General features: G+C 38.3%; 1 protein-coding gene across 1 annotated transcript in view; it reads right to left on the minus strand.

Moving 5' to 3' along the window:
• The window catches only part of cdh7a (cadherin 7a), a 213,835-nt gene that overhangs the window by 72,377 nt on the left and 122,382 nt on the right, over window positions 1–19,076 (minus strand). The window lies entirely within an intron of this gene.

Raw genomic sequence — 19,076 nt, forward strand, 5'->3', positions numbered from 1 at the left:
TCCTAACAGGAATCAAGTCACAAGTTTCATAAAGCGTGCTTACCATGCTTATTTTGGTATTACACTTGGTGACCAAGATGAAGCTTGGGCACCACACATGGCATGCAAGTCATGCACCGAGTATCTGCGTCAGTGGACTGAAGGCAAGAAGAGTTGTCTGAAGTTTGGAATTCCCATGGTTTGGAGGGAGCCGACATCAATAGCTACTTCTGGGGTATTGATGTGACTGGGATCAACAGAAAGAACCGAAGCAGCCTCAAGTATCCTGACCGTGAATCAGCACGTCGTCCTGTAGCTCACTGTGATGAAATTCCAGTACCTGTCTTTGTAGAAGTTCCTGACATCAGTGACAAAGATTCCTCCAGTGTGGTTTTAATGATGATGCTCCACATCCTTTTTCCCCAAAAGGAGCTAAATGTTCAGGTTTCCTGAGAATCTGGGATCACTGAGTGATGAGCAGGTGGAGAGATTCCATCAGGACATAAAAGAGATGGAGACCAGGTATCAGGGACGCTGGAGTCATGATGGCTGATTACTGTTGGACTCTGAAGAGAGACATCCCTGCTGCTGAGCATTCAAGGGGTTCATAGAAACAGAAGTTCATGTCCTGAATTTTGCACAATGATAACGTAATGTTCCAATTTACATGTACTTACCTTCATCAGTTAACATAACGTAACATTTATTTAATACATTCTGTTAGAAAACTATTTTTTTTTATCTCCTAAAACATTTTTTGGATGAGAAATATTGAAGAAAATCAACTGATAAAGTCACAAAATTGTAATCAATTTAGTCAGAAGCTTGGATTTTTCAAAATCAAATTAGCATAAAAACCTGACCTGACTGAGAAAAAATGATATCATTTTTGGATTCATTCAGTTGAAAAAACACAGACAACTTTCAAAAATGTTTTTTTTGTAACCCAGTGTATTGAAGCTTTCTCAAATACCTTAGCACTGAGATGTTTTTTTGTTTTTGTTTTTTTTAAATGCAATGTTGCAACATTTATTAACATTTATTTAATCTGTATACGTGGCTAAATAAAGGTACAACAAAAAATGTAATAAAAAGAATAGTTGTTGGCTATAGCGAGACATGCACTTCCTGGAGAACGCAGCCAACTTCATAACACCAGCTTGTGAAATAGAAAATGCACGATAACATGCAGGAATGACACAAACTATTATGTTTTTATGACGAAAAAACATTATTACATCAAAAACTCAAACATGATAGTTTAGCTCATTATTCACACTTTAAGATCAAACAATTTCCTTAACAACCTAGCCTCACTTTCTGAATCTTTAGACACCTGTATCTGCCAATGTGTTGTGTTTATGTCAGCTTTTATTCGTCCATTCATCTTGTCTGTGCTGCGGAGGCTAAGGTGGGAGCTTTGTAGCCAATTATAGTGAGCTCGCATGGCTCCGGTGCTTTTTGCAGTGACACCTGTGAACCCTGTGTACTCTGATGCATCTCACCAAAGCTCCAATCCAAATGTGGCTGGCATAGCAACACAACTTTCTACTCTTCAACATGGGCTGACACTGTGACAATAGATAGGCCTCTAAAATTGCAGCTATAAATGCAGTCACCCAGGTTGTTATCACTGAGGAATCTGAGGAACAAAATATGCTAAAGAACACGTTAGCTAGCATAATCAATATTTGTCCTGCGCTGAATCATAGGGTTTTGTGACATTGTCCATATTGAAACCAGTTGAAATGCAGTTTAAAATAAGGTTAAATATTTTTCCTTTTGTCTCTTGTAACATACTATACGGTCCAGTGTTATGCTAAATACACTTTTGAGTTTATATACCCAGAAAACTCATCCATCTAACATTAATTTGGATAAGGTTTTACACTGGAAAAAAGCCTATAACTTGGCTTGATGGTGTTACCTTCTTGTCTCCATGCAGATAGATTATGTTTAACGCCATATTGTGCAACATTCTAAGCAAAGCAATACCATCTCCATGGAGACAAGCAGGCGGCAGACGTTCCCTAGAACAGAAAAGTTACATAATGCACCTTTAAATATATCTACAATAGTTTTTAAGCAATGTCTATAAATGGCACTGACAGTCACATATCCGTCCATTATTGCTACCACTTTTTCACCTATTGTATGTTAAGTTTACTCTATACAGCAAATGATGAGTGTTATTATTGTATTACCCTTGACATTTAACCTTGCTAGAGGGATAACACTTAAGGAAAATTGCTTTACTTGCATTGAAATGTCAAGATTTCTGAATATTTCTTAGGCATCAGATTTCTTAAAAGAATAGCTCCGAGCTATTTCAAACAGTCACTGTAAGTTCAAGTATTTTGCACATTAAACCATTTGAAGAGACTCGAGCTTCCTTCTACATGCATATTATAATGTACTCCTAAGCTGTGTTCACTTGTCCTGGTTTGATCCTTGAGCTCAGTGTAGTTTTAATGTAGATCTGGTTTGGTCCTGCTCTAGTCCTTACTTAGTTATGCTCTAGTCCAGGTTCAGGTCTGGGTTTAGTCTCACTTAAAGGCCCTGTAGGTCTATTCATTATTTTTTTTTTTTACCATGTATTTGAGCAAAATGTGTCTTGCTCCTGCACAGACATATTGTATAAGCAGCACTTGAGTTCAAAATACGTCTGCTGCGTGCTGTCTGCATTTAATTATAAAGCGTTTTATTTTACGATAATCAGGAAGTGCGTATTAGCATTTGTTGTTAGCTTTATCTCACAGTAAAACTCCGCTCTGGTCTCTGAGAGCTGTGAAAAGGGCTTATAACTTATTGTGGTGAATAATTAGGATGTTCAGAATGCATAAGGCAAATGAGGAATACGTTTGGACCACTGCAAACTGTTTAAAAGACAGTAAATTTCAGGTACTGAGCCTTCAAAGCCTGATTTTATGTGGGTGATGTGAGAAGGTGAAAGCAGTCTTACTTAAATGAGGAAGAATCTTGTGGGTTTTTTTATCTTTCAGTTGCCAGGGAGAACCAATCTTTTGTTTTGTTTTTTTTAATTTCATATGCCCTTCCTATTACAGTCTGGGTCATATTAAGTAGTACACACAATGCAGGTTAAGTGTCTTGTTCGGGGGACACAGCAATATCAATAGATGAATACTGCCATTGTGTCCTTGGGCAAGGCATTTAACCCTCTTCAACAGTGTTTGCGTGCACTGGTGTACGAGTATGTGTGTGAATGGGTGAGTGGCTCCTTGATATAAATGGCTTCCAGGTCCTTGAACGTAGAAAAGTACTAAATAAATGTGACAGTTTACCATTTTTTAATCATTTATAGGTGACATTTGAACCAGCAATCCCCTGTTTGGTGGGCATACGCTCAACTAACTACACCACTACTGACTTATTGGAAAGACATCTCATTCTACCCTTGAAGTAAACTCAAATTTTTCTACAAGGTAATGTCTGTGTCAAGATAAATGCAAAAACAGACAATTGATGTTCTTAATATCTTTACATTCTGGTGCCTGAAAGATATTGGCTATGTTTAATGAAGCCATGAATTCTAATGAAAAAAGAAAAATCTCATCTGTTTGAGTCTTTGGTCATGCCCTGAGCGTACACACTCTTTCAACCCTTTCTAGCTAATCCGCGCGGCAACGTTAGCAGCCTGTTGTTTGTCTGCTGGGGTCCCCTGTTTCCCGCTCCATCTCCGCGTACTCCGTGTCACTCGAGGGGAGCATAATGATTAAAAGCCTTCACTCACGTACCAGGGCACCGCGGTTTTTCCCTTCCTCGCATCACGGCCCTCCCCCCTCTGGTGCTATCGTGACAGAGAATTTGTCTGAACTCTCTACGTAACAGCTTCGGTAGACGTCTGTGCTACGCTGTCAACGCTAAGGCTTAGACGGTTTATTTGCATCTCAGGGAAGAGGAGGGAAAGACCTGGGTTTGACCTTTAGGTGACCCCAGATATCTGCGCAAAAGTCGTCTTGCCCCAGTACAAATAAATTGTATAAGCAGCTCTTAAAGTCAAATAATGTTCACTGTGTGCCGTCTGTATGTAATTATAAAGCGCTTTATTGTACGAAAATCTGGATGTGCGTACTTAGCATGCTGTCGTTAGCACCCAAAAACTTCTACATTGGTTATTTCGTCTTCTCAAAGTGCCCGGGGAAGACTGATGGGACTGTGGCTGCTCTTCTACACCAGTGGACTGCAACCAGTTACTACAGCAATACATTCACAGGAAGTGTGCAAAAGACTCCCCAAGGACACAGCACCATTGTTTAAAGTTGGCAGCAGGGATTTAACTTCCAACCTTGTGAGTTTTCTAATTCTACAAAAGAAAAAGAAACAAAACATTAAATTTGACCATATAAAATGTTATGCTAAAAGGCAAACCAACGATATGTAAACTGTGGCTAGCTAACTTTAAAACAGTGCACGTTAGCTAGAGCAATGTGCAAACTGCAAACATTACATGAATATAGAAAAATACAACAACATAAAACTATAAAAAAGATGATTTGCCATTATGTATGTGCAGTATCTATTATTATTGCAAAAAAACAACAACAAAAAAAACCAAAACACACAGATAAAACTATCAAATAAAATGTAAATAATGTTGATGGAGTATTGTACAGGCCTGCTGTCGCTTGGTCTCCACCGCTATCTTTTATTTTAGCATTTCTATACCACCAATAACAGACAATTGGACCACACTGCTCCACTACCACCACAACCCCCACCCACACTTGACATTTCTCTCAGGGAAGAGGAAATAAAAGGTGCCGGCTTAGACAGCACCCTTATGGCTTTCTCCATGATCCACTGATGAAGGCGATGAACACTCGAAACACGCACGGTACACTCTGTGATTCTTCCAACCCCCGGGCGGTCTACTTACGACCAAAAGACCTGAGCGACGCACAAAAACAGGCCATACAAACGGGGAATACAACGTCCTGGACAGGTATTTATTATCAGTGACATTTTAGTATCGCGCTCGGATGATAACAACACTATGGCGACCGTAGGGTTTTTTGCGTCGCCACCGGACCTCTTGACGCTACTACACAAAGACCCCATGCGCTGCCCAATAATGTCATCGCTCCCAAACGTAATACGAAAGACATGATGTATTAACCCAAGCTGAATGGTAGTGTGTCCCTCCGCGTGGATCCGTTACATGTGTTTATGTGTTTTTCGCGATTAGAATTAAAAGAAAAATGCCCCCTTTTCCAGTACTTGGCAGCAGCAGGAGGCAAGCAGATTTATATCTCGCCCGTAGCTGTAATGTTCTCTGTTTAGTTCAACGGAGCATAGAAAGTTGGGGATATGACACGAGATAAGCCGGAGCACAAGTGGTACGACGGGAGACGGCGCGTTGGCCTTTACATTGCAGTTGTTTAATTAGATTTTGGATCAGCACAATGGGAGAAGAGGATCAGCGTGTCCGACCTTAGCCACCTGGACACGTGTGGCTTTGTTAGGCTCAACAGTGTGTTGTGACTTGGGTTCGCTAGATCACAAGGAGAAGTCTTTTTCAGTTAGAGATAATAGAGTCTGCTTTTCTATTTTGCTACATTGTATGAGCCAAAATGTACGCTAGTTTGAATGTCTCAAATAGGGCTATGGCAGTTACCTTTAATGCTAAGACGAGTAGCAATTCACTCAGTTAGGTGCAACAAGTAGTTTAATAAAAATAAATAAGCCAAAGTTACTTTTTCTTGCCTTGGTGTCATGTTCGTAACTTTTGTGATGTGTTTTTGCCAACTTATGTATCTTTAGCCCACCACCTGTTTCATGATGATGTTATTGCTTTGCCAAGAATGTTCCAACAATATGGCATTACACTATTCTCCCCGCATATTTATTCATGGAGATAAAAGGTTTAATTAGTTATACTGTGTAATCTCCTGACCTCCCTATCTGAAAATTTATATTATTTTATTATATTTTTCTAAATATTGATTCCCTAAATATTGTTTGCAAAATTTGATTCTACTGCCTTTGTGGATGGACTTTACAAACAACTTTCTTCATAAATAAGCACCCAAACATCTGTTTATTCATTAGGGTGTTCCACAAACAAGCCCTCAATTATTTGAAATTGTAAGACAGATATATTAGTGTTATACAGTTTTATCGTTGTTGGTCTATAATCTGCCGTAGGTAAACTGGTGTTGTGCAAGTGCTTACCCCTCTCTATGTAAGGGAGCGATGAGCTTGGGGATATGTAAGGTCTGTCTAAGGAATAAAAGGAATATCCAAGACAGTATAGCTCTCAGCACAATATATATAAAGGCAAGGGGTTCAATGGCTGCCACACAATATGATACAGTGGATCTCAGTCTGGGGAATTCTGGACCCTCTATCAGTGATTTTGTATTAGCATTTTTGTCCAATGTCACATTGCTATACTTTCTAAAATGAATCATATTTAGATTCAGCGTTTGCCGTTAACTTTTTTGGTTATTGTGGCTAGTCAGTAATTAAAGATGCATTATGTAACTCATAGTGGTCCGCCACCTGCTTGTCTCCATAAGGTTTTTATTATACTTTGCCTAGAAGCTTCTGCAGTATGTCATGAACCCTATCTTTCTTGGATTTGTTCCATTACAATGTTTTTATTGCTACAAAATATCTTGGAAAAAAAGCATTCTGGCTTTAACCAAGGCAACTCTCTATAGATTTGACGTGTAATTTGCACATAGTAGATATAAAAGTAATAAAATCTCCATGAAGACAAGCAGATGGCAGACCCTCCACCTAAAAAGTTACTAATCCACCATAAATAGTCATATTGGGTTTAACTGGCCATAATTACAGTACCTATGCTTTGGTGTATAATCAGTGATACAATGTGTAAAAAACAATGTATTCCTACTGCTGAACTCAAATACTTGGACTTGATTACGAACAATTTGAAATAACTTAAATATCCACTCCTGAGCATGTCTACGAACATAACCATACCCCATATGGGAACTATCAATTAGTGCTGCTCCTGAAGTTTAATGAGAACAACCATAATCACATGTGCTAAAGACCTCTACTTGATTCACCAGATGTTAAGATTTCTTGTCTTATCCTTGTTGTTTTTCTATGTTACATTTCACAGCAAATTCTCTTAATTGTATTTTTTTTTTCCTGGTAAGTCTTCACAGTGTCACAGAGATAAAATTACCCAATTGTGATGAATATGCCCGTATAACCCAACTAGTCTTTCAGAAAGTACATTTGGCCACACTATACTGACTCTACTATATGCCGTTGTATGTACAAGTTTTGGCCCTTGTACTTAACAGTCCTTTGAACCCACCAAGTTTCCAGAAGTTTCTTTTATTCCACACTTTTCTAAGGCATTACATGCATCCTCAGGGTAAGACTAAAAACAACAGGGATACTAACAGCACACTTCCTGATTCTTGGACAAAAAAACAGCTTTATAATTAGACACAGACAGCGCACAGAGGTCTTACTTTGACCCCAAGAGGTGCTTTTACAATAGATCTGAACTGGAGAAAATCAAATGCATAGAAAAAAGGATATAGCCGCTTTAAATTTATAGTTAGGTTGCATGTTAATAGGTTTTTACATAGTGACTTACATTATACTTAATGAAATTCAATGCATCAAATGCTGTAAAATTAAGTGTTTTGGTATTTTCTAACCCCTTTAAAGATTCATGCATATTAAATCTACTTTATTTCATCGTAATTATTAATAACATTTTATAGAGGACAAACCAAGCAACCGCGCCAACGCTTACAACTCTTTAGATATTGAGAAATTAACCCCTGAAATGAAAAACAACTTAATCTAAAGTTAACCACCAGCACCTTCATATGTGCATTAATTCCCTGCTCATATAATCCTTATATAATTTCCACAGCATTAGTTATAGGCATGAGCAGCTGTTAATTATAGGTTATTGGCACAGCTCTGTAATCTCATATCATGCTTTCTTCAATATTAACCACATTTCCAGTTCAACTTCACCTTGGGCCTGCATGACCACAAATCACGACACATTACATCCACGTGTCCAGCCTCGTCAGCACCGGGCAGCCGCATTTGGCATTATTATCCCATGCAACTTATTGGACCTATTCAGGATTAAGTACTTTCCCCAGAGGGCACCTTGTCGATTCAATTTGGGATTAGGACGGAGGAGTAAAGAGACTTGTTAGGCGAAAGCGAGCCAAGATGCGACACACCTCCTCCCCCCTAGCGTATCGCCGATCCCCCTAGCTAGCCCCTACCTTCTACCCCTGCATTGACGATTAGCCCTCTGCCACTTAATCGCTACAGCACAGTATTGCGGCTTCTAGTGTATCAGCAGTTGCACTCCGTCAAAGTCAGCCCGCGGTACAGCCCGGGAGCACGCGGCAAATGGGACTAATTAGTAACGTGGAAAAGACAGGATCACAACACTCATCCCGCGACACTCAATACTGGAAGGCTGTCTAGGAAGGAAAAAAGAAAGAAAAAGAAACATGCTAGGTACAGCCTTAACCCACGAGTGTATTTTCCAAGATACATGGTATTGATGATATGCTAAAAGCTAACGGTTCACTACAGGGTGGATTTTTACGACGCACCTGTGGAAGGGGATGGATTAGCCATCAGCGCGGATGGTAAAACATGCTAATATATACAGCTCATTCCAGGATACGTTATGCATTAGGCGAACACTGTCTGAATTGAGTTTTACAGTGAAGTACGGTTATAGCTCAATAACAGTAACTATGTGCATTTGAGCTACTGTTCCAAAAAATGCTACATCAAGAAAATCACTGCTTTAAAATGAATAGTTTATTATTTATTCATAAGCAGCAGAAAGTTTAATGCTCAACTTTTCTGACTAGCCTTCAAATTAAGTTTTTAACCATTAGAGAATAACGGAAAATGTGCAAATAAGAAGGAAAATTTAAGTTTTTAAGTTAAAAGTTAAAAAAGGAAAAAAACACTAATTGATTTTAAGCACACCTGAATACGTAAAATCTTGATACTTCAACTTGTATAACTTGAAATGATTTGCAGAAACCCCACTGTGCTTTTCTCCACTGTTGGAGAAATGGCATAAAGTAAAAAAAAAAAAGATAATTTGATTGAAAGCAATTTAAAGATGAGCACTTCTTGGATACAACCTAATGACATCATGCAGTGGGACTGAGTGTTTTGGTCTCTGAAGAGTGCCTTAATATACAAGATTACTTAAAATTGCAGGCAGAAATGTTGACCACAGTACAAGGATCCTTCTAGAAAAAATCTCCAAATAACATTATAGTCAAGAGTAGCTTGTTGGAGAATTAGACTAATGAATATTTAGCAGAGAACATGCAAACCCCACTCAAAAAGCAGAACGTCTAGCAATCAAAGCCAGGATCTATTTGCAGTGAGAAGGGCGTCAAATCTCTCCTGAGCAACTGTCTTGATTCTGAATGAAGACCAAATACACCCATACACCCTCAACTGATTTAACTTGACCGCAATGACATTAACACAACTGTAAATAACTTAACAGACCCATAAGAGCAGACAAGATACCGCGCCTTCACTCTCCCGTATTACGCAAGTCCGTAGACACCATTCTCCTACATTAACAGGTCAATAAAGATGATGTTAGCCGCCACACGAGGAGCCATTGTGGTGCTAAAAGGCTGTTCCGAGGAGCAATGCAACTGAAATGAACTCTTGATTAGCAGAACAATCCACTGTAGGAGGACGCCAACCACTCCAAGCGAGCAATCATGGGCCATTAACGCTTTTTCAAATATCAACCTTGGGGATTTAAAGACGCCACTTAGCTTAATGAAAAACACGTCACCGCGCGGGAAGCAGCAGACAGCGCGAGCACTGGTCAGCGGAGCCGAGTGAAAAAGATATGATCGTAATGGCGTATTTATGGGGCCCACTGCTGTTCGGACATCACTTACGGAGATTTAATTGTTATTGGTGGCGATGAAGGTTCTTGCAAAGTTTGGGGAAGATCATTGGGCAGTGGCTGGAGGCGAGTGGTCCTACCCCCTGTAAAGAGATGCTTGGTGGGAGGGCTGAAGAGGAGCGGGTACTGTCAGGAAGATTAATGGAGGAGTTATTGCTTGTGGCCTAAGATGGAGACAAGGGCTGAGAGATTAAATGCAATCAAATTGGAATTGCAGTTTGTATTGGCGCAGTTGACGATTAGCAAACACTGCGGTTTCATTAAGTTTCTTTGCCAACGACGAAATATCCTGTCATAGAATCAAAACTCTAAATCTAAGTAAAGAAAATTCAATTCTAGAAACTGGATAAAAGTTTTGAGTGAAGACTTTTCATCCAAGTGGCTTCTTCAGTTGGATGAAGCCGCTCGACCAGGACCGAAGAAGCCACTTGGATGAGAGGTGAAACATTTTCACTGATATACTGTGGAATATCATAGGTCTGTCATGATATTTACTTTATCAACTTATAGTTTAACACATGATAGATGGAACAATCATTTTTAAAGGGTCAGTACTTATCGTGGTGACTTTTACATTGTACTAGAGGAGGATTTTTTCGTATTTTTCAGTGGTATGATTTGATTTGCGCTGTAGAGGGTTGAATAACTTCTATGACCCATTATACATACAAACAACATACTTAAGTGTTTCATTCTGCTAGTAATTCATATAATTTTAACATGTTATGCAACTGCGATGTACATTAAGAAGAGTTTTGGGGAGTTAATCCTGCTATAGGGTTGTAGTGTCAGTGTCATAAACTAGTTTCAGTATTATCATTTATCATCTATATTTTCATCAGCAAAAAAAAAACAAAAAAAACATGAAAGGTCAATATCCAATGTATAAATTTGTATAAGGATTTTGTGATTCCTAGCCTTAGTTTATACTTTAAGCAAATTCAGCTTGTTAATATGTTTGTGTATGGGCTTATGTGATTAAGTTTCTGAATGAATAAACTTTATGTATGAATAAAAAATCTATATAAAAATCACAGCAAAAGTATGTATCTGTCTCCATCTAAGCAATGACCCAGACACACAATGGTGGCCTGAACAAAAACTTCTCAATTCTCACTTTCTTGAACAATTTCCTCCTTTATCTCCTCTGGCATGGTACCCTCTGGGGTTTCTGGGTCCAAGTAAACATGCTGACCGACCCCCTACTGACAACAACTCCCCAGACTCAACAAGACTACAGGATACTACCTTTTGGATGACTTGTCTCTAAACATCAGTTATATCAAGAAACTTTTCTGCACATGTGAATAATACTTGTTTGGAAGGTCTGGAATATCTCTGTATTTTTTATATACAGAATGATCTCAGTCTGGTCACCACTCCTTCCTTCACACCTCGAGCTAAACTCCAACCAGTGTTGTCATGATGCAAAAATTTCAAACTTGATACTCATTACTAAGGAGTAGACTCGTTACTCAATATTGATTCTAATAATAAACACTCTTTATTTAGTCAGTTTCAGTATTAAATCATAGTACTTTCTTTTATATTACCATCTGATCGAATATCTAAGTCGTAAAAGTAGACTGTAGTGATCCAAGCTCAAGATCATTCTAAAACGGTTCAGGAAAGATTCATTTCTGTCCCATGAATGTGACTTTTTTATTACTGATAGTATGTTCAAATGAGCATCTACTGTCAATACTAATGTCAATATTGCTTAGTATCTGATTTTCAATGCGATCATATTTGGGATTTTTGCAGTGAAAGTTTTGTTTAAATTCATCTGGTTTGCTCATTGATACTGCAGAAATCTGCAAAGTTTTTCAGTCCCCTGTGATATTTTTTTTTTCCATTTTTTTCCTTGCACGCAGCCATATTTGCTTTGATACAAACAGACCATGCTCTGATTGGCCAATCAACCTGTCAATCACACCCATCTACACCGATGACCAGACTCACCTCTTTGTAAAGTATTGATACCTTGGAGGTGATGCTAACTTGAGGCACTGCTCTGTCTGAAGGCTCTGTTACTCAGTTTGGACTTAAATCAAAGTTTTAACACAGTCTGGCCATAAAGCATTGACTAGCTTAAACAAGTCCCTCTCACATAAAAATGATTAGTTAGCATTAGCCAGTAGTTTTTTAAGTTCGTTACTCTCACCTTTTGTTGAAAATTAAGTCACCACCATGAACACTCGTATTGATCACAAACCCCTGAAAATGTGTTGTTTTTCATCTTAAAACTTATCAGGCAGTGTTTGTTTAATGTGAGCAACATGTCAGAATGGTACCAGCTGAACATTCTGCTATAGACATGGATGCAGAACCCCCCCTCCAGCATGATGTCACTGCAAAGTATCAAGTGTGTATTCGGGATCCCAGGCCAGAACAATACACTTTACCATTCCAGTTTCCCATTAAGACGCTAGTTTTAGATATCATAAATCATAAAACACCTGGGCTGTATTTAGAAATATTTTACATACATATAAATAATTGCAAAGGTTAAGCAGCACCTCGCGATATGTGATGATCTGTGGTTTTCCTGTGAAAGCGGCGCTTTTTTAGTCTGAGCATATTTTCTTATTTCCCACGAGAGCCGCTCTGTGAAAGGTAACTAAATCAACATCGAGCGGCGGAACATCCCTCTCAATTACAGGTGAGACTTGTGCTACAGGAAGGAGGAGGCAAGAGCAGATAACACAGATCAAAAGGAGGACAGAAACAAGCTCATAGATAACATCCCTCTATTACACTGATGCACCAATTTTGTATTGGGATTTGAGAAGATGGGAATTTAAATGACTGTGAGGCTGTCGCAGGTCTTACCCATCAGCCAAACCTATTTGTCCCAATAGCAGCATCGCTTTGATTACTAGGGATGCACCGATCCAGCTTTTTCAGTTCCGATACTGAGTTTGACACTAAAGCTTAAAGTGTCTGCCGATACCTGATATCAACCAGAGCAGAGACTGATAACGTTTATTTTCATTGAACAAAAATGATTAATCCTGCAAATGATTAATGAACAACTTTGTATATGTAAAAGTTCAAACATTATGAGACTTTCTGGGCCAACTACAACGAGTAAATAGTGTCATTACATCGATTCATATGCCCGACCGGGATATCGACTGAACTGATATTTGGACGCAGATATCAGATCCAGCTAATTTTTCAGTATCAGCACCAATATCCAATACCAGTATCAGATCGGAGCATCTCTGTGGATTAACAGCAAAACATATCACGAGGTAGGGTAAATTGTGAAGACAAATAAATATTGTATAATTCAAGGTAACTCTGACAGAAAATTAGGCATTTTATTGATACAGGTTACAACTTAAAGATACAGTATGCAACTTTCTGGAGATAGTGTGTCACCTGCATTATACAAAGAGGATAGAAAGTTAAACCCATACTTCAGATATATTTTATGACACATTATGAAAGATTATAGTCAAAGCAACAACATTTCTATGGAAACAAGCAAGAAGAGGCCAGTGAGTCCAGTCAGGTTTGTGCAAGCTCGCTCACAATAAGGATGCATGTTTGTCAGCGCAATAAAAGTCCTAAAAAGTTACATACTATGGCTTAAAATGGCATGAAAGCTTGAAAAGTCAGTTTTGCAGTTAATGGCTGTCGTAAAATAATCACTAATTAATATATATATTTTTTAAAGTTACCGTAATACTACTTACAATTGAAATAATGCTTGTTTCAGATTTGTCTTCTCACAATTTCTGTCTTAATATGTTTCACTTGATATATACAGATATTCATTTCCTATGGTCTAACTGTGATTAAGTGGCCACAGCAGTTAGCCGGAGTGGACGCCACAGAGTCCAGACCTCATCCTCTTTCAAAAGGCTCCTAATGAGTTTAGACAAGACAATAGCACTGTGTCTGACTCTCTGCTCAAAAAACAATGCAAAAAATCACTACTTTGCATTGAATCATATCAGACAAAACACACTGTGGTGAATGAATCCTAAAAAATAAATAATGGATTTATTTAATTTCAAGAACTAGTGCACCTGAAGCATGTATTCAGTGTTTTATGCTGATTTTGCTCTAGCACTTGAACCCTCTTGTAAAATTTATACAAGTCACTCAGGGTCATTTTATATGCAATAAAAACAATGTAAGTAGCTATTATTGTGTCACTGAACACTTAAGTATCCATTACCAACAATTATTAAATATCCATCTCTTTAAGCCAGTGCTCAGTCTGTTCCCTTGCATTCATACTTCACCAGACTATATTTCATTGTTTAAAGCTGCCCGGTGTAACTTTTCTGGTGGAGAAGCCCGCCACCTGCTTCAAATTTTGATGCGTTGCCTGGATAGAATAAAATTTCTCCAGGTAGACAACCAGTGACCCTGCTCTCCATGAGTTTATTAAGTTTTAAATGTATGTTTGTAGCGCTAAACACTACTGTCATTTAATATAAGCAAAGTAAGATAAGTTAAATGCCAACTAACATTTCAGGCACGGCAATAACCCAATGGAGTCAAATAGGTTGTGTACCCATCGCTAAAAATGTTTTGCAAGTATCTATAGTGCTTTACTCCACCCACAACCACACTTCAAATAGAGCTGCTAAACTGGGCATTCATGTGATCTTGGAAACTCTGAGATACCTCCGTAATCATCCAGCCTCCAAAAATCAGAGCATTCATGGGAGCAGCGGGTAAAATGCACAAGAAAAACAATGGCAATAACAAACACACACGCATCAACAATAAAATATAATTGCATAATGGTGCGTTCACACTGGGGCATCGGGGGTGGCGAGCGTCGACGCGCGTCTTGGCCGCCATGCATTTTTGCAGTGTGAATCTGGCATTGGCACGGTGTGTCTTGAGTGTTCACAGTTTGGACACTCCGTTCGTGCATCCAAAGCTTCAGACACCAAAGTTGAAAAAGCTGAACTTTTGGCGTTTGACGTGCAGAGTCAAACAATCAGACACTATGCCCCAGTGATTTGTCTGGAAAAAGTAAAAAGACATCAGCTACAAACTAGCGGCAACTTAATTATTCTGGCCGCACTGGCTAATCACGGACCCAGACACGCCGCTGCTGAGCCGATCGCCTCTGTTGATGGGTTTTATGCAATAAATACACCACAGCCACTCTCTCACCCTAGTCTGCCATCGTTCACAAAGAGACTGGGAAAACAAAATATTGAAAGGTGCTTGTAGACTGCAAAAGACGCCCTGGACACACATCAGGTATTTTTCTCCAACGTGAAATGCAAAGGGGTCCAACAAATGCAACGGTGTCCAATTAGAGGCGTTCAAAGAGTTTTCGACGCCCTGGTCTGAACGCAGCATAACATGATATTCTTTGCTGATTAATTGGAAAGCTGTGCAGTAACTCCTTATTGTGACAGAGACAGGATGTCGTTTCTTGTAGGCAATTTGTGGATAAACTAAGTGTTTAAGTTTTTGCAACGTTGTCTTTCTGACTACTTCATTAATTAGAATTTACAGTTGTATTTTGTCTTAAATGTGTTTGTTTCTTTATCTTTATTTAATTTGTGAAGTGAAGCCATCTGTGTAAAATAAAACAAAATCTCTCTCAGTTTGTCACGAATCCCAAATGGACTCCTGTTACGGTGACGTAAACTGGGGACTTCGGAGACCAACATTTCCACACAAGTTTCCAAAACAATATTCTGACACGAGTTGCATTCATTCCTGTTTCCCTGTCAGATCTTCCAAGTTTCCAAGATCACATGAATACAGCATGAGAGAAGTAGAGGTACAAGAAACAGTGTCATTGGTCTAACATTTCAAACTTCTTCTTTTTTTTTTTTCTTATCAGAAAGCTGAAAATAACCTAGATTACACTAAAATACAAAAAAAGTAATAAGGAACACTAGACAATGCTATTAAAATGCTAAAAAAAAAATGCTTAAAACCAGGTGCGCTATAGTTTTAACTTATAAAATGGAAAACACCAATGCAAAAATCCACCATAACACATAACATACCCCCCTTTGAACCTTATTTGGAACTCACAACAGAGACTCCATCTTTCTGTTTCCTCGCTATAAACACTATTGAAGTTGGCCTGTAATGTTGCGTCTCCATAGATCCAATCACCTTCTTCGTGGATGGAAGGAGGGCCAAGTGTAATCAGTGGTGGTCAGAGCACGATGGCCAGCAGAAAGCAGAGCAGCTGGCCGTCGCCCAAGCTCCACCTAAAACGCATCCAAGACTCTGTGCCCGTGTGACAGGTTAATAAAGCAGCTATTGTGCTCCTGAGAGAATACCAATGTGGATTTTATCTATGCTTTGAGCCCACTTTTATGCCTAAAGCTTCAATAAGCAATTTCCCAAAATGGTACTATGCAGGCCAGGTTTTAACTTATAGCGCATTATGCAGGGGGATAGACAGAATTGATATGTATATTTAGTTTGCCCAGTTGTCAGATGTAAGCCTTATTATGGAGTGTAGAGACTGCATTTTGAGTTTAAAAGTGCTGTACCTGTTTTTTACAGTCTTATAAAAAGTGAAACACAGAACTACTTCATTTTAAAAGGTTTGCAGTGGTATAAAGTTATTTCTCACTTACATTCCGAACATCCTAATTATTCACCACGATGAGTTTATAAGCACTTTTCACAAGTTTTCCACGAGTTTTGCCCTGACAGTAAAGCATGCTAACCATGCTTCCTGATTATCTAACATTAAAATGCTTAATAATTAGATGCAGACAGTACACAGAGGACTTATTTTGATCTGAAGAATTGCTTACACAATATATCTGTACTGAGGCCAAACACATTTTGCAGAAAAAATGGGAAAAAATCGACTACAGGGCCTTTAATTTTCGAAAATGTACTGAGAGCGATGCAGGGCAATCTATCAAATGGTTGGCACTCCAAAAAAAGGTAGAAGGCAACAGACTATTATCGAGAAATCAACAGATAGTGCTAAGATTTGTCTTTTGGTTTAAGGGTGTAATATAAAGACTATGGGGAGACAAACACCGTCTACTGATGCACTTTAAGTAAGAAACTAAGCAGAGGATGGTAAAGTAGCCTTAGACATCTGGCTGAGAGCTAATGAATAAATTACTAGACTCAAAGTTTATAAAAATCCAGGTGGAAAAAATATAAAAAGATCTGGATGGATTAAATAAAAAATATAAAAACATTTCTTGATAAAAAAAAATATATATAAATAAAAGGATTGTATTAATACTTAGGGAAAGTCTGACATCTGCTAAAATAAACGTAAAATAGAAAATAGAAAATAGTAATAATAGTTTTTGCAGAGCATTTAATCCAGAACTCAAAACTATGCATATAAACATGTTCATATAACTATTTTTTTTATAATGTAGTTTATTTCAGTAGTTTTATCTACAATCTGAATATTACTATGTTTATTTTGCTGTACTAAATTGTAATATTTGGTACTGTATATTGTTTTTAAAGTGGCATTAGTATTGTACACAGAACTAAAAATATATAAATCAATAGCTTAACCTTACAGATTTTTCAAAGCTTTTTCTCATTAACACATCCTCCACTTTGCATTGAGATAGTGCACGAGAAGCTGCCTGGACCTGGACGTGCACTCTTTTGCAAATGTCAAATGTAATGCAAAGAGAACATGCCTGGTGATCTGTGCTAGCACACGTAACAACCACTACACAAATGTCACCTTCATTTTACACTCATTTAACCACATGTTCAGTTAAAGTCATATTAGCATCAACTCCTGAACAGACATCAACTGACTCTGCACAACGTCTGCCTGATCCTGAACAGAGAGCTGTTCAGGATCAGGCAGTTTAACACTTTACAATTATGAGGAAAACTTTTTGTTTTACAAAGGTACATCTTTGTGTCTCAAGGCTAATGCTAATGCTAATTTCAGAGCCTAATAATTAAACAACACCACAGACTGAAATAATCTACACCTAAAAATAATTGTGTCACCCTTGCTATAAATGAAATTATGTTGTTATGTTACATTATAGAAGTTAGCATTAGCACTGACACGCAAAGACATAGCTTTCTAAAGCAGAAGTGTCCTCCGGTGAAGTTTTCCTTGTATGTGTGTAACATGTTGTCAGTGACATCCATCCAGCTCCCTGTCCATTGCCTGATCTGTCAGGATTTATTGATATTTTCGCAACTCTGCGAAAACCTCATAGACACTGCATTAGGCCGGACATGGTTGCGCTGACCGTCCATCTGATTGGAACTGCCCGGCTGCACAGAGCCGAGCACTTAAACAGACTCCATAAAATGCAGTACTCGACCAATCTGGCATATTTTTAAGCGGATATATTATGGTAAGAGGATTTTTTCACCACGGTATAAATCTGTATGAATCAAAGTAAAATTTTATGTCAAATGTCATAAACATTACCTATCACTGTCCTCAGATACGAGGTAATGCTGATTTATTTTATATATATATATATATATATATATATATATATATATATATATATATATATATATATATATATATTTTTTTTTTTAAAGACATTTTACACGATGGTTGAGTCATTGATGTTTTCATTTAGCATTTTTGTTCTAAAGCTGATTATTGAGGCTCTCATCTGGGTTGCCAAATGACTAAAAAATGAAATAAAACTACAAGCCTCTCTGATCAGAATCGTCACTACCTATACCAATCATGAATCAGTGCTAGTGCAGCCTCTGCAGCTCAGTGAGTGAACTCTGGAGGTTCTGAACTTTCACATGAGACATGGCCTGTCCATATACTGAGAATGAACTGTAGAGTTTAGGACTGAATGTCAAAACATATACTAGAAACAATACTAAACTAAACTAAACACAGAAATTCTCAGAGATATGAAGACGCAAACCCAAACTCTACATGCATGTTAAGGTAACCCAGGTGCATGATGACGTTATGATTGTAGTACTTCTATAAACCAGTAAGCATGCAGGCTACATACCCTTTAAGTAACAGACTGATGCATTTGGCTGTCCCTCTCATTCCACTAATTGCATTGCTCTCATTTGTTATAAATACAAAGCATCGACCACTGTATCTGCTTTGCATCATGTTGACAATAGCCATGCTGCTACTTTTCCCATTCAAAATTCCTCAGTCTACACTTTTACCAACAGAGGGCGCCAGGTAGCTGATCCA

This window comes from Periophthalmus magnuspinnatus, chromosome 20 (assembly GCF_009829125.3).
Source record: "Periophthalmus magnuspinnatus isolate fPerMag1 chromosome 20, fPerMag1.2.pri, whole genome shotgun sequence".
NCBI classification, from domain to species: Eukaryota; Metazoa; Chordata; class Actinopteri; order Gobiiformes; family Gobiidae; genus Periophthalmus; species Periophthalmus magnuspinnatus.